Consider the following 19,602-nt stretch of genomic DNA (forward strand, 5'->3'; position numbering starts at 1 on the left):
CCCCCTTAACAGAATCTCGTCCCCGAGATTAAAGCGTAACGTACTCTTCGAAGAGATAAGGATATTGTAGCCGGAGGTCAGATTCTTTCTCCCATGTTGCTTCCCTCTCAGTGTGATTGCTCCATTGGACCTTGCACATAGGAATAATTTTGCTTTGGGTCTCTTTGGTATCTCTACCCAGAATTTGGATAGGATGCTCTTTATACTCAAGAGTGTTCTGAATGTCAAGTGTATCAGTCGGGATCACTTCATCGGGCACTCTCAAACACTTGCGTAGCTGGGATACATGAAACATGGGATGTACACTCGCCAATTCCTTAGGTAGTTCAAGTTTGTAAGCGAGTTTTCTAATCCTCTTGCGTATCTTGTAGGGCCCAACAAATCTAGGGGCAAGCTTGCCTTTCACATGGAATCTGACAGTTCCACATAGCGGGGATACCTTGAGATAGACGAAGTCTTCCACATTGAACTCAAGTTCTCTTCTTCTTTTGTCAGCATAGCTTTTGTATCGACTTTGGGCAATTCTCAAGTTCTCCTTTACTTGAGCAACTCCTTCTTTGGCATCTTGAATCTTAGCAGAGTCAAAGAACGATCTTTCCCCAGTTGAGACCACATCAAAGGTGTCTTACAAGGTCTGCCATACAGAGCTTCAAACGGCGACATCTTGATACTGGCTTGGTAGCTGTTGTTGTAAGAGAACTCTGCATAGGGTAGGCATTTCTCCCAATCAGAGCCATAATTTAGTACACTAGCGTGAAGCATGTCTTTTAAGATCTGATTCACTCGTTCGGTCTGTCTATCTGTCTGTGGGTGATAAGCGGTACTGAAATCAAGTTTGGTTTCGATGGACTTGTGTAGAGCTTCCTAGAATCGGGACATAAACTGAGGACCACGATCAGATACAATATTAGAGGGAGCTCCATGCAGTTTGAAGATATGCTCAACATATAGATCTGCTAACTTTTTGGCATCGATCTTGGTCTTAACGGGTACAAAGTGAGCAACCTTGGTCAAACAATCTACAATCACCCAAATGGAATCATTGCCTTTATGTGAACAGGGCAACCCGACTATGAAATCCATGGATATGCTCTCCCATTTCCACTCAGGAACGTCAAGAGGCTTCAGCAATCCTGTAGGCCTTTGATGTTCAGCCTTGACTCTATTACAGGTGTCACATTGTGCCACATGTCCTGCAATGTCTGTCTTCATGCCTTTCCACCAAAAGTGTTTCTTCAAGTCTTGATACATCTTTGAACCCCTAGGGTGAATACAGTACTTAGAATCATGAGCTTCTGATAGAATTTCCTCTTGTAGTGCTGGATCAGAAGGTACATAGATTCTATCCTTGAACCAGATGGTTCCTTGTTCATCTTCATGGTGGTTGGTCTTGTAGCCTAGTTTCATCAGACCACGGAGATACCCAATTTCTTCACAATTTTTCTAAGCTTGACGGATGTGATATGTGAGATCATACTGTATGTGGAGCTCATTCAACAAGCCATGCAGTAGCATCTCAAGTTGGAAATCATCAATCTCTTCCTTGAGTTCAGGTGGTATGGATTATGTGATCAGAGTGTGACAGTAACTCTTACAACTAAGAGCATCTGCGACCACATTAGCTTTGCCCAGATGATAGTGAATTTCTAGGTCATAGTCTTTAATCAACTCTAGCCAATGGCGTTGCCTCATATTTAGATCTTTCTGAGTGAAAAAGTACTTCAAGCTCTTGTGATCGGTATAGATATCACACTTGTTGCCTATCAAGTAGTGCCTCTAGATCTTCAAAACATGCACAACTACTGCTAACTCAAGATCATGAGTAGGGTAATGGTTCTCATGTTCTTTCAACTGTTGAGAAGCATAAGCTATCACTCTTCCACCTTGCATCAATACACAGCCAAGTCCTTGACGGGATGCATCACAGTAAACCATGAAATCTTTATTGATATCAGGCAATGCTAGCACAGGAGTTGTGGTAAGCTTCTGTTTCAATTCCTAGAAGCTTCGCTCACACTCGGGCGTCCATTCAAACTCCTTAGTCTTCTTCAGAAGGTTGGTCATTGGACGGGCTATCTTGGAAAAGTTCTCGATGAACCGGTGGTAATATCCAGCCAATCCCAAGAAACTTCTGACTTCGGTCATGTTACAAGGTTGATCCCACTCTTTCACAGCTTCAATCTTGGCTGGGTCAACTGCAACACCTTCAGCTGATAGTACATGGCCTAGGAAGGCAACTTTCTGTAGCCAAAACTCGCATTTGCTAAACTTTGCGTAGAGTTGATGTTGGGCTAATTTCTCAAGCACAGTTCTTAGATGATGTTCATGTTCTTCAGTGGTGGGTGAATAGACAAGGATGTCATCAATGAATACTACCACGAACTTATCCAGTTCATCCATGAAAACCTTATTCATCATATTCATGAAGTATGCGGGAGCATTCATGAGTCCAAAAGACACCACAGTGAACTCAAACTGCCCATACCTAGTCACAAAAGCTGTCTTTGGGATGTCACTCTCTCGAATCTTCATCTGATGATAGCCAAATCTGAGATCAATCTTGGAGAAATACTTGGCACCTCTAAGCTAGTCAAGCAGATCATCAATTATTGGCAGAGGGTACTTGTTCTTGATGGTGACTGCGTTCAAGTTCCGGTAATCAATGCACATTCTCATCGAGCCATCCTTCTTCTTAACAAATAGAATAGGGGATCCCTAGGGTGAAGCACTGGGTCTGATATACCCCTTCGAGATGAGCTCATCAAGCTATTTTTTAAGCTCGACTAGTTCGTCAACTGACATGCGATAGGGTCTCTTGGCAATGGGTCATGTTCCCTATAAAAGATCAATGATGAACTCTACATCACAGTCTGGTGGCATACCCGGTAATTCTTCAGGGAATACATCAGGATAGTCTCTGACCATAGGCACATCATGAATTGTCTTCTCCTCCTTTTGTGATTCTGAACTAGCTTTAAGGGCACATAGGATAGAAGTGGACTTCCCGGACTAGGGTTCACATCTAATAACTTGTCCTGATGGGTGGGTCACTTGAACATATCTAGGTGAACATGATATGATACCTCGATGAATGGTTAGCCAATCCATACCTAAGATGACATCTAGGCTTGTGGAAGGTAACAGGGTTAGGTCGGCTTTAAAGATAAGACCCTCAATGGTAAGACTCACTCCGTTACAGATGTGGGTGCACTTTAGGTCTCCTAAAGGTGAGCTGGGGATGATAGGCTTTCCACGTGGGGTTACAGGTAGGTCATGCTCTCGTGCAAACTTGGATGATATGTAAGAACAAGTTGCTCCAGAGTCAAATAGAACTGATGTAGTATTGCCATTAACTAAAAACATACCATACACAACATCAGGGGCAGCCTGTGCTTCCTCGGCGTCCAGATGGTTGAGACGTCCACGAGTAGCAGATCCCTTGAACTGAGACTTCTGAGCGGCTAAGTTTTGAGGGCACTTAGTGGCTTTGTGACCCGGTTGGCCACAAGCGAAGCAGGTGAAAGGTGCACCGCCTATAGGGGTTGGCGCGGGTGCCTTCTAGTTTCTAGTGCTTGGTGCAGAGCGGTTCTGTGCTGGGCATTCATTCGTTGAGCGGGGACGGTTGGAATGGTCTTGAGTGTTGCGGTCCTAAGCATAACGGTCCTGGGTGTAACGATCCTGAGCAGGGCGGGAGTATTTGGTGGTGTAGCCTCCACCACCCCTACTCGATCCAGGGTTGTCATCCCTGTTGTGGCGAGAGCGTTCCTTGGATGGTGCATCTCTACGAAACCTCTTGTGATCATGGCCATGGAAGGACTCCTTAGGCTTACACTTCCTATCCTTGTACTCCTCTCAAGCTTTAGCACGGTCCTTCTCGATCTGGATGCAGCGATCCACCAGAGCACGCAACGTGCTACTCTCAATACCGCCAAACTTCAGCTTGATGTGCGGGTTAAGTCCCTTGTGGTAATAGTACAACTTCTCCTTCTCAGAGTTCACAACATAGGAAGGTGCATAGCATAGAAGGTTGGTGAAATGAGTAGTATACTCAGTCACCCTATCCTTTCCCATCTTGATGTTGCGGAACTCCTCAGCTTTGGCCTCCATAATACCCTTGGGAATGTGATACTCAGTGAATGCTTTGGCGAACTCATCCCATGAGATGTTGGCAGGGTCCTCATGGGAATCACTGAAACTGTCCCACCTGGTGCGTGCTGCACCTGTGAGCTGGTGTGTGGCAGCTCCAACACACTCATCATCGGTGAAGGTGGTGAGGTCGAGCTTCTTTTCCACCTCCTTGAGCCAGTCATCAGCTACAAGCGGGTCAGGGTCGGTGCCATCATAGGTAGGTGGCCTCAGCTTCAGAAATCCCTCCAGCTTCCTTTGAAAGTCATTCTGCTGACCTCCCTAGCTACGGTTTACTCTGTCTATAAGAGCTACAAGAAGCTGGGTCTATTGTGCCATCACCTCTGCCAGGTTCGATGGTGGTGGTGGCAGAATGTTCTCCTCAGGCGGCGGGGTATTCTCCAGGTTGAAGGGTATCCCTCCACGTCCATGGCCACGGCCATGGCCATGGTTGTTGACACCACGACCCCCATTTGGTTTGACTGGTTTGGGGGTGGGCGCACATCCATGGTTCATTAGGCGAGCAGATCAGCGGTTCGGCATCTGCAACACGGATCATAGGAATTTTAGTGTTTGTGCCATAAGTGCTTATAATTCAGTATGATTACATGATTTTGACGATTTAAAGAAAAACATTTATACTATCTAACACTCATTACAAAGAAGCAATAAGATCCATAAGATGCAATAAGATCCAAAACATTCGTTACATGGATTTTATTACATAGCATCATCTCCAGTAGCTACACTTGAAGACTCACGAGAATCATACTACACATAGTGTCTCATATTACATCTCATAAGGGGTACATCATGGGGTACAACTTATGGAAGCCACTGACATGAATCATGACCATGCAGGGTCATCTACTCTAACTCATACACTGTAGCTAGGATACGACTGTTCTCGATCTCGATCTCCTCATCGGACTTGTGAAGTCTGGACACGTACTTCAAGGCCTTAGTGAGCTCCTTAGTAGGCTTGGCTCCAGGTAGGGTAGGGCAGGCGTCTAGGTTGAGGCAAGTCGGGGCTAACTCAAACTCCTCTATCCTAGGCTTCGTCTTGCTGCGAATCTCCTTAGGTAGCTGATCCCACATACACTTCATCTCCCTGAGGCGCTTCTTGTCAGACTTCTGCCAAGCCTACCAAGTCCTCTCACACTTGTCCTATAGGTACTCATTCTGCCTGAGTGCCTCGATCAGGTGACCCTGGTTGCGAACGGCCTTCTTCCTGAACTCCTCTAGCTCCTAAGTCGTGGTCTTGTTCTTAGATTGGATTTTCAGCATGTCAATCCCCTTGGACCTCTCTCTATCTCCTCTGTGGTTGAACTTAGCCTTCTTGTCATCCAACTCTCTCTACAACTCCAAGACCTTGCTGTTGAGGTAGCAGTTCCTGTTGCCTAGGTCGGCGGCTTTGTCTTGTAAGTCAGCGACCTCGGCTTTGTGGACTTCTTCACGACGGTTGAGCTCGTCCTGTAGCTTGGCAACTGTCTCAAGCAGACTAGCTCGCTCCTGTGCTCCCTGTGAGTCTTGCTTCTGGTACTCCCACAGAAGGGCCTTGTCCTGACATCTCCTCTGCTCAAGCTAGGTCACGTACCTGTCCTGCTCTAGTAGGTGGATAGCCGAGACACGAAGGCATCTGTCCTCCTCGGCAAAGATAACTCTACTGGCTATGAAACTCTGCTCACTAGGGGTAAGGCTGAGGTCAAGGGCCTAGGGAAGTAGATGGAACTCTGTCGTCTTTAGGTGCTCGTAGTGGTCCCTCATCACTCTGCGAAGTGCCTTGTGTGAGATAGCTCGCAGTCCCTCCTCAACTGTGTCCTCTATAGTCAACTCGGTGAAACCTAGGACAGAAGGTAAGGTAGTGCTAGCTGGGAACTCGACTGAGGTGACAACCGGTCCTTCAATTCCTCCTTCCTGAGCTGACTTCCCGGTGCAGGTGACCTTGACAATCTCATCAGGGACTCCTAACGTGACGAGAACTCGGTAGAGGGTCTATGCAAAACCCCCGAGCTCATGTAGGTCGAAGGTAAGCTTGGCGTGGTCTAGAGGTAGCGGTCCTATAGGCAGCCATTCGACATTCGTTGCCATCTGCATGTTTTAAGGAACATGTATTAGCAGGTCAATAAATAGATAAGCCTTGCATAAAAGTAAATGCAGGGTCAGTATATAACTGAAAGAAGGGTTGTTCACGTCTTATTCTATCGTCCATTTCTCAGGGTTTTGCCCTAGGGTCAAGTATGGCTCTGATACCAACTAAAACGACCTGATTTCTGTGAAGGAAAATCCATAAAGTCGAAGTGTAATATGACCGTTGTAGATCATATTACCCAAATTCCAGTCGAACACCACATCCATACAACGATAATATCAGAGTACATAAAAGTGCGGAATTACATAAATTATTACATCGCCGCATCGGCGGAATCAAAAGTAGCATTCATCCAGAACAGCTTGAAGATAAGATCGCCAAAACTCGAGTGTAGGAATGAACCCCTCAACCATCAAACTCCTCAAAACTATACTCCTCAGCAGAACCTGTGTGCCAAAGTTTATCAGTACGATTTGTACTGGCCACTCCCACCCTATGAGCTATGCTTTATGGAAATTGGATGCAAGTTGGATATAATCAAAAGGAACCTATAAGGCCAGGGTTTTCTATGTATTAGCATATCAAGTATATAATAGTATAGTAAAGTTTTAACACCATTCTCACACACATTCCACCCCCTTTTCTCGTCCAGAGCCAGGTTTCGATCCTAGGATCGATATACCACCATCGCCATATCATCACCACACCACCACCATACCATCGCTCAGTCGACAGGCCAACTCCCTCTCGGCACTGTCTCATGGCCTATAGCCCCTGGCTACAACTGACACTCTCTCATGGGGGAAGAAGAGAAGGACTCATCTCACTATCTAGTTTAAGCGAAACCTAGTAAAGGTCCATAGCCGATAAGTCGGCATATGTATCGATCGATCAACCATACACTCTACAGAGGTTTTACATAACAACAAGATCTGCCTTCTTCGCTGACCGTCGTCAACTGGGCTTATTCCGGCCGCTTGCTAGCCTAGGATAATGCCACTCTACCATTCAGCCCTGGTACACCCCAAGTCTAGTCTGCGGTGGCTAAAACTGTGAGTCATGAGCCGAGTCCACAAGGTCTCCATGAAGTCTCGGAAGGGTGTGGGGGAAATCCTCTACGCCCTGTACCTCCTTGCACTATCCACTATCAACATAGCAGTAGTGGCAATATCCTACCAAGTAGTCTGGCCGTCCCGCACCATATAGGGCGAGTGGTACGTAACACTTCCTAGTGAGTCTGAGTACTAGTAAGTCCTTAGAGATGACCAAGCCAGAATGTCTTCAACATGGTTATACCGTGCCACCATAGCACCTCCACCCCGAGCTCCTCCCATCATAGGTTCACACCTAAGGCCACCTCATATCACCATTTACCCACCACAGGTATCCATTCTAGGGGTGCCCAGGTAGCACCTCATGGCAAGACTTGCCCCAGGCTCGTCGTACACTCCAACTTGGTCGACACAACCCTTACCCTCCACACACCCAAGTCACACACGCAGCACTCTCCCTATAGTCCAGATAACTCTAGTTTCCACCACGCATCAATATGGTATATATATAAGCATAGTAGAAATAATAAGCAGTGAAATATATCAGCAAGCGTGTGATTTAACCTAACAGCAGGGTGAGTAGGGGTAAGGTTGCGTCAAGGTAAAGGCCATCAAGAAAGCATACTACCATGCAAGTCCTATTATAGTGTGAAAAATAACGATAAAGTAAGGCAATAGCAGTTCTATATTAGCCATGTGTAATAGGTGCTACGAGATTGGGTGGGATGTGGCACCTTTAGTGTATTCATCTCCGTACTCCTCACGGTACTCTCGGTCCTCGTCCGTCTGGTTCTCCTCCGAGTCTGCAAACGATCGCATTATAGTCGTATTAGCGACGTATATAGAATAGCACAAAAGGCAATGAAAATTCAAAAGAGCCAAATGCACTCAAACATGGGTTCATTGCGTAGAGCTCGATTTTAGATGAATTTTGGTCCTGGTCCTGTATTTTTATGAGTTCGTATGAATTAGTTATGAATTTTCAAAGTTTCAATCATTTCTGAAAATGGGAAAAGGCTGAATTAATATCGTGCTGACACGTGTCACGCTCCTGTTGGTCCACGTGGCATGCTGACATCAGTATGACATCAGCATGATGTCATCGTCTTGGCTGCGGTACTGACAGGTGGGTCCAGAGCTGCTGACGTCAGCAACTGACGTCATCGTGACATCATCATGACGTCACCTTGGCTGTGTTTGTTTGTCACTGATAGGTGGGACCCACATGACGTCATCATGATGTCAGCATGACGTCACCCATTGACAAGTGGGTCTAGCGGCTCTGTGTCGCTGACTTGTGGGCCCGGTCAACGGTCAGCTCAGGCCGGGTCCAAACTAGGCCGGTTGGGCCTGGATACAGGCTGGGCATTGGCCCGCCACGTGGTGCATGCTGGTGTGGCCATGTCGTCTTACTGGGCCACTAACGGGCCGTGGTCCACGGGCGCATGTGAGGCGCGGTTCATGGTGAACCCGCCTGCGTTGGTCCATAGACCGCAGAGCCGGTCTATGAAGGACTTGGTCCACTTACTCCTTCCCAGGGTTCGGTTCACGTGCACCAAGTGCACGGACGTGTGGCCGGCGAGGGGAAAATCCCCTGCTTCTTGCCTGGCGTGCTCCCGCTAGTGGTGAGCTCCCCGGTGAGCCTCACCTGTGGCGCTGGTGTTCAATTTAGGTGGGCACAAGCTTCCCCATGCCATGGCGACTGCGACGGTGGGGTCGGGGCAACGGCTAGGGCTTCCTAGGGCTCTGGCCATGGTGAACGGTAGCTCGGCGTGGCAGTGCTCGTCGGCGAGGCATCTAGGGGCAATTCCAGGGGTCTTGGTGCCCCGTCTTCCTTCAGACAGTTAGCGGGGAGGCATAGTGTAGCGTCGACGATGACCATAAGGTGTGGTGGAGTCCACATGCGGTGGTAGTGCACGGTGGAGCTCCGCCCAAGGTCCGGTGCACGTGGCCAGGGCACTGCGGCCGGCTAATGGCCTCTTGGTCTATACGGCTATCATCCAGGTGTCACGGCGGTGCTCTACGGCCACTCCTAGTTCAGCGAGGTGGCCGGATGCGCATGCGGTGGCTGCGCCATGGCGGCGGCGTTGCGAGCGCGGTGAGCGCGTGCCTTGCGATAGCGTTCCCGATGGGCTTGGAGAGGTCTCAGCCAAAGTGCTCACTGCGGTGTGCTTGGCGGTGCGGAGTAGCAGTGTGGTGTTGACGGTGCGGCCATGTAGCGGTGCGTGGTGCTGCGTCGGCTCGCGGAAGAAGACGATGGCGCTTTCCTCTATTCCGGCGGCGGCGTCCTTCTCCGCGCCTCTCCTTCTCCTCTCGTCCCTCGGCTTAGTGTGCTGGTGTGAACTGCACAGCGACGGCGAGGTGAATGGAGGGCTAGGGCTCGGGGTCCTCCTTTATAGGTCGAGCTCCATGCTGATCCATGGTGGATGGCAGAGCGGCTGGTGATGCGCCGAGCGCATCGGACGGCTCTCGCGTGCGGGGGGGGGGGGGGTGCGTGGGCACGGCGCTAAGGTGGGGGACAGTGATGAGGACATCGCCATGCTGGACACATCGACGCCATGGTCTTCCCCAAGTTGCAATTCATTTCCAACTCAGCTGCCACGTCGTCCTCGGATTCAGCAGACACGTCGTCACTGTTTCGGTCATAACTTCCTCATACGACATCGAAACGGGCCGTTCTTGGATGCGTTGGAAAGGGGACGACGACGCCGTCGTTTTGGATCTGGTCCCAGCTCCAGAAGGTCCGTGGATCATTCTGTGTGACCACGGCAAGGTGCTGCGTCACCTATTTGGGCCAACTTGGCCATGTATCGTGTCGGGCCTTAAGCCCAAGTTGTGGGCGCCCAACCCCTGGCCGTCCCCAACCCTAGGTCGAGTCTTAGACTATAAACACAGCCGCCGCCGCTGCTACACAATTGGGTTTTGTTTAGAGTTTAGTTTTCCATCGAGAAACTGAATCGTTCATTGTAACTGTGGTGACAAATCCTTTTGCAGTGATCCAGGGCCCCCGTTCTTGATCTCCTCCACTGTGTCGATTAGTCCTTTGGAACCGAGTTCTTGAACCCTCTATTGATATTCGCGTCATTCATATTTGCAATTTCAGATTGCGTGTTTTACCTTCTTGCTTGTGCTCTTCGATTCGCTTGCAGGAAAAGCCTTCTTGGCGAGGTCAATCAAGTTGTGCTTGGTTGATAACCAATGGAGCAGTGGTGTAACGGTTGCAGGGTTCGAATCGTGTCTGATTTGAAGCCGGATCGCCAACGTCGAGATCTCCACAAATCGAACTTACCGGCTACCTCTCGGAAGATCGGGCCTGTACTCATCAATTGGTATCAGAGAAAGAAAGAAAGAAAAGAAAGAAAGAAAAGAAAGAAAGAAAAGAAAGAAAGAAAGAAAGAACAGAAAGAGAAAGAAGAAGAGAAGGATTTTTCTTTTGTTGTTATTCCTCTCCTTGGGATCCTTCTTTGTTGCAGCTCAGTGACTTCGTTTGTGTCTAGGCTCGCGTCTCTAGCATGTACTAGCCTAGGACCAGCACAATAACGTCATTGAGCGTTTGTTCAATTTGCTTGCAACTAACGTGGTTCTAGTACTTCCTTGCTTTAGCCCACCTATAGCTCCACATATTTCGACTACAGCTTGACAGGTGTTGTTGTTGCGGCACCGATACACTTCATTCCATGGTTGTAGACTTGTTGGTTGCCGTCACCTCCTGTTTGGCTTGGTAAGAACTTGTAAGGGCTTGTTTTAACAAGTTGAGTTTGAGAGAATTACAACCGACACATCCTAGTAGTTGATAGGAGGATACATATTGTTTTTTGTGTTTCTTGTTTTCTACTAATCATGGCAGGTGATATGGAGATTTTTGAGCTGTTGAAACTAGACCCTCATATTCAGGATATCATTCAACACTTGCCGTTATATGATGGTAAGTTTGATCCTCAAGCTTACATTGATTGGGAGTTAAAAGTAGACAATGAATTTGATGAGCATGACCTGTCCGAGAAACAAAAGATTTATATTGCCTCTAATGTTTTGATTGAATATGCTTTACTAGAATGGAAACACATTTGTAGGCATAACAAAGTTCTAGAATCTTGGGAAGACTTCAAATTTCTTTTTAGAGATGCATTCGTTCCTTCATATTATGCTGATTATTTGCTTGCAAAATTAGACAACTTGAAGCAAGATAGTAGGACTGTAAAAGAATACTACCATGATTTTAAGATTTGCATCATGTTTGGTGGATTAGATGAATGCATGGAAGATGTTATGAGTAGGTTCATGAGAGGGCTCAATTCTGAAATTCGAACCTTGTTAATTAGTAAATCATACAAACATATTGGTCAATTGTTTTGTCTTGCTCTCAATGCTGAAAAGGAGAGTCTATTATTTGTGAATACTTGCAAGAATGATGTGACCCATAATGTCCAAAATTTGTCCACTCTGCATTTTCCTTTGTCACAAAATGAATTACTTGTTGTTCCTTGTGATAAAGAGGAGTTGTGTGCTAATGATTCTTTTACTCCTATGCCACAAGTAGCGAATAAGTGTGATACTTTTGGTTTGGAACCATACAAATGTGCTGAAGATAAGCTTTTTCATCCTATTACATGTGCACAAGATGAACTGAACTTGCTGTCCTCTTTAAATACTTTGGGTTATATTGAATTTGATATTCTGTGTAATCTAAATTGTCTAAAAGAGAAACTTAAATTTGATTCTGGTTTGCCAAGTTTTAATCATTGCTCGCTTCATGCAATTGGCAAATATGACAGCAAAGGAGAATATTTGGTGCATAAAGTTTATATTTGCTCTAATCTAAAATATCCTTTTGGGCCACAATACCAAGATCAAATTGAGGGCTGCACTAACACTAATAATGTCTTGCAAAGTTTTCCTAGTTTTTCCAATATGCAACAGGGTAAGGCCAAAGAAGGGGAGCATTGCTGGTTGTGGCCATGCAGCATAGTCGTCGCTCCATGCTCCAACATCAAAGCAAGCACCTTTGAATGCCATTGGGGCAAGTCGAGGACGACTTGCAGCCAAGAAGGGGAGAATGATGAGGACATCACCTGCCTGGATACAACCACATTAGCAACTTTTGATTCACAGGTGAAACAATCCTTTACCATGATTGTATTTGATACATTTGATGAATTGATGCTGCACCATGATGTGTGTTCGTTGTCATTTTCAGAAATACTTACATGGATCAAGGGAAGGTTTGATTGCATATGGAAAGCATGGAAGGTTAATGAAGTTGATTGGGGACCAAATCCATGTATTCCTAACGTCCTCCACCTGGACACCACGTCACTTTTGGTCCAAGGAAAGAAAGAGATCAAATCCAACACGTTTTGGGGCTGGATTCGGACTCCAGGACAGCTCCAACTTGTGATGTTCACCACGGTCGCATACGGACTCGGATTGGGACGTTCTAGCACTTTTTGGAAAGCTTATCAAGTCTATTTTCCAACGGATCTGGACTCATGGCTATATCTTATCCGATGCTTCCGTAGTCGTCGTTTTCACGCCAGGACCTTTTCTGCCTTTGGTGCTGCATCACCCTAATTTGGGCCGATGGTCCATGTATCAAGTTGGGTCCATTAGGGATGCGTCCTAGGGTTGGAGAACGACCCCAACACCCCCTGGTCGTTCCCCTAGGTATTAATAAGGATTAGAGCCGCCACAAACAGATTGGGTTTTGTTTAGATCAAGTTTAGCCATTGCTACTTCCTTGTAGACGCATGTGTCGACTAGACCATCCGTTCTACTCGATTCAGAACCCCAACTTTGTGATTTCAGATTGGTTCTTCATCTCCATATTTGCAATTGAGTTGCTTGTTCTACTTGTTCTTGCTTGTTCCTCGATTGCTTGCAGGAATTACCCTAGTGGTTTGGTTGATCGTGCTCCACAAGATCGCGACGGCTGTTGGAGGTGGTGTATCGGTTGCTAAGGCGCAGCATCCTTGGATGGTTGTAGTCGGGCCGTGAACGTCATCTCCATCCCCAAATCGAGTTATCCACCTTCTCTCATCGAAAGATCGGGATTCAACCCTAGCGGGTGCATATCACCCTTCTTGTGCAGCGTGTGTTGAGTACACATGTGGTACATGAAGAAGAGATGAAGATCCAACGCCACAATTTGTTCCACATGTATCTCATTGTGCAGGGTTGTCGTGTTCTCACTATCATTGATAGCGGGAGTTGCAACAACTTGGTGAGTTCAGATTTGGTTGACAAGCTTGGCTTGACCACACGACAACATTCGTATCCATATAAACTTCAATGGTTCAATAATAGTGCTAAGACTAAGGTATCTAAATCAGCACGCATTAGCTTTTTCACAGGCTCTTATCATGATACTGCTGATTTTGATGTTGTCCCTATGCAAGCTTGTTCTGTTTTGTTAGGTCGCCCATGGGAATTTGATAATGATGCTTTACACCATGGTAGAACTAATACATACACTATCATACATAAGGACAAGAAAATTACATTGCTACCTTTGTCTCCTACGGATATTATTAAACATGCTAATGAGATAAAAAATAAACCTCCAACAGACATTGCTAAAAATAATGGGATTAAGTTAAAAGGAGGTGCTTTTCTTGCTACAACTCCTGCTACTGCTGAGTTATGTGATAATCCTGATGCACCATGTTATACTATGTTTTGTCAACCTTTTATGTCTGGTGCATTGCCTGCTGTCACTAACCTTTTGCAGGAGTTCGCTGATGATGGGATGGAGTCGAGGACGACTCCAATTCTACAAGGAGGGGATAATGAGGACATCGCCAAGATGGAGTCGAGGACGACTCCAATTCAAGAAGGGGAGGATGATGAGGACATCGCCATGCTGGACACATCGACGCCATGGTCTTCCCCAAGTTGCAATTCGTTTCCAACTCAGCTGCCACGTCGTCCTCGGATTCAGCAGACACGTCGTCACTGTTTCGGTCATAACTTCCTCATACGACATCGAAACGGGCCGTTCTTGGATGCGTTGGAAAGGGGACGACGACGCCGTCGTTTTGGATCTGGTCCCAGCTCCAGAAGGTCCGTGGATCATTCTGTGTGACCACGGCAAGGTGCTGCGTCACCTATTTGGGCCAACTTGGCCATGTATCGTGTCGGGCCTTAAGCCCAAGTTGTGGGCGCCCAACCCCTGGCCGTCCCCAACCCTAGGTCGAGTCTTAGACTATAAACACAGCCGCCGCCGCTGCTACACAATTGGGTTTTGTTTAGAGTTTAGTTTTCCATCGAGAAACTGAATCGTTCATTGTAACTGTGGTGACAAATCCTTTTGCAGTGATCCAGGGCCCCCGTTCTTGATCTCCTCCACTGTGTCGATTAGTCCTTTGGAACCGAGTTCTTGAACCCTCTATTGATATTCGCGTCATTCATATTTGCAATTTCAGATTGCGTGTTTTACCTTCTTGCTTGTGCTCTTCGATTCGCTTGCAGGAAAAGCCTTCTTGGCGAGGTCAATCAAGTTGTGCTTGGTTGATAACCAATGGAGCAGTGGTGTAACGGTTGCAGGGTTCGAATCGTGTCTGATTTGAAGCCGGATCGCCAACGTCGAGATCTCCACAAATCGAACTTACCGGCTACCTCTCGGAAGATCGGGCCTGTACTCATCAGACAGGGTCATGCGACGTGCGCGACCCCGGGCCCACGCCTGCTCCACGGTCAGCTCTCGGTCGCATGGTGGAGGGAGCGTGGGGAAGACGACGACGCTGTAGCTTCGGCGGCTAACAGAGGGGCCCATTTGTCAGCCTGTCCTGATGCGGCGGCGTGCAATGCGTGATGGCTGACGGGCGGGTCCGGCTCGTCAGTGGCTTGTGCGCGCGCGGGTGGTAGGATGCTGCTGGGTCAGCTTCGTGGGCCGCGCGCGCGAGTGGGAGGACAGGCGGGCTTGGCCAGGCTAGCTCGCAAGGCTGAGCAGGCCTGGGCTGCTGCTGTTCCCTCTTCTTTCCTATTTCCTTTTCTTTTTCTATTTCTTTTTGTATTATGTTACACTTCTTTCATGTATATAAATCAAAGTGGCATATTTCTCCTTTGGTATAATGTCCCATGGTGATAAACATTGGTCATAGTATATGTTGGGATATTAATCCCATGTTAGTACATTTATTTATAAACAAATATTTGTTAGCTTTTATTAATCAACACATAAACCCAAATAAAATCCAAATCACCATGTTGAATATAATGCAACTTGATGTATGCTATGTGGTAAAATAAATTCAAGGTGATGAGGTGAGATACTTGTGCAAGTCATGTAGGTTTAGTTGGATTACGACTAATGCAACACTTAGGGTTAGCTCCTACAAATGTCACTCATCATCACATGGGGTTTTGAAGAAAAAATTTTGTAGTTGGGATTTTTGGTGTGAATTTTTGGGTTGTTACACGCTATGCCATAAATCATCGCCTAGTGTACCAGTTCCCAAGCGTCCATGATGGGCTACATTAAAAAGTGAACCTGTGAGAAGGGAAAAATCATAGAAAATTAATAGATAAACTAATATGGGTAAAACCTCTACATCTCATACAACTATGAGGCTGTGAAAAATGAAGTACCTCTACTCCAAGAGGCTTGATTTGTCCCAAAGCTTTAGCTGCACAGAATACAACTGCAGAGCCTCCCATGTCTAATTTCATCAGTTCGATGTTGCAGCCTGGCCCGGTCATAATGTTGTAGTCACCACTGGATTCATAGGCAAATCAAGCATAAGAAAAATAACAAACTATTCCACCTTCATGTCTACTTCTAGTTTTTGATAAAGCCACTAAAAATGTTGTAAGTACTAGAAAGTATAAACCTGTCAAAAGTGAAACCCTTCCCAACAATAGCTAGCTTTCTCTTGACGTTCCCATTAGTGGATTTGTAACACAATAGCAACTCCCAAGTAGGAACCCATCTTCAACTCTTTGCATTTCTCTACATCTAGTATTGTGGCAGCGGACACATCACTGTAAGTACAAGCGATCTTTGATGCCTCCTCAGCAAGCACAACTGAAAGGACAAAGGACGACTCTAATAAGTATACTGACAATAATTCTATGAAGAACAATTAAAGTTTGATGAAAGATCTACGGACCAGGGGTAAGGACAGGAGATTTCACAAGCTCTCTTCCGAATATCACACCTGACGAAAGATCATTAGCATACTTGTTTCTGATCCACCTCGGCACCATAACCCAGTAGGAGCACCTTTTTTTATTCAGACTTGTATTTGCTATCCTCATAGTAGAGGACACAACCATACCCTCCTTTGAATTCGAACCATTGCCATTAAGCTTCAGCAATTCATCATGCAGTCTATCCATGGCAAAACTTTAAAACTCTTGAGCGTCTTCCTGCCTACAGAGCGCAAAAGTGCATATAGCATCACAAACTGAACCAAAAGCTTTATTGCAAGGGAGACAACAATTTATAAAGGACATTAACAAACATAGTGTAAAAAGATAACATGCTAAACGTATTTACAGGCAACTTTGTCAAAATAAAACTCAATATTGATGCCTATGGTCACCATGAAAGGCCGACATACCATTTAGGAGGACAATTTGGCATTTGGGAGACTCTGAAAATGATCGTGTGACCAGCAATCATGGATATGTAAGATTTGGATCAGCTAAAAAACTATAAATTAGTCGTCCAAGTCTTTCTACCTGCTAGACTCAATGAGATGGTCTAGGTCTTGCTACTTGTAACTCATTTTTTTATAACTGACTTGTCAGGCACAACCAATTGAGAGATCAACTCAACATTTGCACTCATGGAGTTTGGTAGCCAACCTAAAATGAAAGAAATGGTCAGAACAATGGAAACCAAATAAGCACCAAAATTGCATCAGACCAATTTGATTAGGTACAACTACCTTAGGTATACTACGGTTCCTCAACATGAAAGCAGTGCCTGCAAAGTTGCATTCAGCTGTCTCCAAGGGCGACACCAGCATGGACTCAAAGTCACCAGTCACCACGAAGCCGAGCCGCAAGATCCAGCGAACTCGACAGGGCCCTTGACCACCTCCCACTACACCACTTCATCCTCGACGCCAGGCGCCGCGGCGGTGGCGGCAGAAACAGTGCAGACGACGACATCGAGGCCGGCGCCGACGACGTATATCCTCCTCCTCCCGCCGGCGACCTCCCCGACCTCGCCGGCGACGACGTGTGGCCGGTGCACCTCGGGGGGGCACCCCGCTGCCGGCCACCATCTGCCACTCGTCCCGGGCGTCGTCGTACCGCTTCAGCCGCCACTCCCCGTACTCCGCCACGATGTACATGCAGCCCCCGGCCACGGTGGAGTAGCCCATCCACCCCTCCTGCATCCCGCACGCCATCTCGCACCACGAGTCCACGGCGGGGTCGTACACGGCACCACGCAGCGCTTGCTCGAACAGCCACGCCCACCCCTCCGTCACGTACAGCTCCATGCCTGCTGCTGCGGTGTCGTACCGCGCCACCGCCGCCGGGTCGAACACCTCGGCTGGTGGTGGCGGCGCGGCCTGATGGCATTGGTTGACACGATCGTACCGTGCGGGGAGCGAGGAGCGCACGATCTACCACGGGGGAAGGAAGAAAGGAAGGAGCACGTCTCGGGTGCGTGATTGATGGAGCGCGTCGGGTGCGGGGGAGGGAGGAGCGAGCTTTCTTTCCTTATTTTGACGCTAAGGGATGGACGTGTGCGGGATCGCAGCAGGTACCATGGATCCACATCCTGAAAAAAAAATCATGGACTCACGTGAAATGTCACACCAAAACAATATCCACTCTTTAGTCTTTTTTAATTGTGGGAGATTTTGATTTTTGAACTACTCTACCTGAACCACCTATGAAACTTACGTGCACCAATGCGCCGTTCGGATATACGTAATACTACTGTACTAGAAAACTCAAGGCGCGGCGTTGCCACGCCATCTTTGATATCCCCTGTGGTTATTTTAGTGTTGCACATGAATATAAAGTGCATAGAAGCTGAAAATTGATCATGATATTATCCAGCTAGAATTTTTGCAGTTTCAGATTTAGTTTGGCACAGGCGCATTTCTGCAGGAGAAATCAAGAGTCACAATTATCATATTCGTTGAACTGCAAATATTTTAATAGATATTTACAGATTAACCAATCAGAAGTAACACTAAAACAGAATATGCACTCCCATGATTCCATCGCATTGGTATGTTTACTACAATACCAATTTTTTTTTTTTTTGAGCTTGTAATATTTCTCTGTAAATAAACAGTATTCTTTATTGGAATTTCCCTTTGTGGACCTATAAGTGGGTTTTCAACTTTTCATCTTTTGTTGGCTCTATGAAATCAATGTTTTTTTATAGATCAATGAAGATATCATAAGCACAGTAAGGTAAAATAATTCACTAATTCAGAGGAGCACAAATGGCCTTACAAAATAACTCCTACAGTCTACTGCACAGATAGAAAATATCAAATCAGATAAACATTCAAAATCAGAAAAGGTACTATGAATCGGTAAGTCTGATAAAGCTATCTTGCAAGCCTGCCAAAAAGTTCAGTGCTCATGAATGGTAAATTCTAGTAATTCGTAACCAATCTTATACCTATAGCATCAGCGGATTAACTGGAGTTCAGTTCTCATGATTCATTCTTGTTCAACTCATGTGTATCGGACCGTGGCATGCTGCCCCGCCGTCCGCACAATGTGACTATCTCTCCTCTTGCCAGCATTGCATCGAACACATGGTGGGCGTCGACGTGTCGTCCATCTCGAGCTCAAAGTCGAAATCTGGTTTGACGTCACCACCGGCCCTGATCTCGTGCTTCGCTTACGGCTTGACTGCTGGCGGTAGGCGAGCGCCCTCGCCAGGTTCAGGGAGCCGCCGCCATGCCCCGTGGCCAGGGGCCGAGGCCATCGTGCCTGGAGGCGCCGCCGCGCCTGAGCCGGCTGCCTCACCAGCTCACCGGTGGAAGGGACCCGCGCCGTTGTCTTACCGCGCCAAGGAACTCGCGTCGGGACCTGCGGCCGGTCGCTCCCACGCCTTGGCAGCGCCACCAGATCCCCGTCGCGGCAGCGCCTCAGGTGGTGGCCGGGTGCCTGCCGCGCCGAGGGCCAGCCGCCAACACCAGCTCGTCATCGTGCTAGTTCGCCGGTGACCTCGATTCTAGCCTGCTCCGGTGGCGCGACAAGAAGATGGTGGGGAGTAGAGAGCGGAGGCGATAGAGCAGGCGGGTGGCCCCGCGACAGCAGCGAGGAGCCTCTTGCGTGAGATCGAGACGAAGTCTCTGGAGATGCCAGCTTTTGTGACCGAGAAGGTCTTGTTTGCAAAAAAAAAACCTA

At 47.2% G+C, this 19,602-nt stretch overlaps 1 long non-coding RNA gene across 8 annotated transcripts; it reads right to left on the bottom strand.

Annotated features, from left to right (window-relative positions):
- Positions 1 to 6,594: 6,594 nt before the first annotated feature.
- LOC136528231 (uncharacterized) lies at positions 6,595 to 19,535 on the bottom strand. Of its 8 annotated transcripts, none has more exons than XR_010777012.1 (8): positions 18,866 to 19,535; positions 17,157 to 18,004; positions 16,377 to 17,076; positions 16,098 to 16,291; positions 15,856 to 15,982; positions 15,716 to 15,757; positions 8,004 to 8,072; positions 6,595 to 6,663 (listed from the first exon to the last, which is right to left on the bottom strand). It is a non-coding gene; the product is annotated as an uncharacterized lncRNA (long non-coding RNA). The 8 variants fall into 8 exon arrangements; XR_010777010.1 differs by lacking the exons at positions 6,595 to 6,663; positions 8,004 to 8,072 and having other exon boundaries at positions 15,458 to 15,757; positions 16,377 to 16,639; positions 16,830 to 16,862; positions 16,951 to 17,076; positions 17,160 to 18,004; XR_010777009.1 differs by lacking the exons at positions 6,595 to 6,663; positions 8,004 to 8,072 and having other exon boundaries at positions 15,458 to 15,757; positions 16,377 to 16,639; positions 16,951 to 17,076; positions 17,160 to 18,004.
- Positions 19,536 to 19,602: the final 67 nt, after the last annotated feature.

The sequence above is a fragment of the Miscanthus floridulus genome, chromosome 19 (assembly GCF_019320115.1).
Source record: "Miscanthus floridulus cultivar M001 chromosome 19, ASM1932011v1, whole genome shotgun sequence".
In the NCBI taxonomy this organism is placed as follows: domain Eukaryota; kingdom Viridiplantae; phylum Streptophyta; class Magnoliopsida; order Poales; family Poaceae; genus Miscanthus; species Miscanthus floridulus.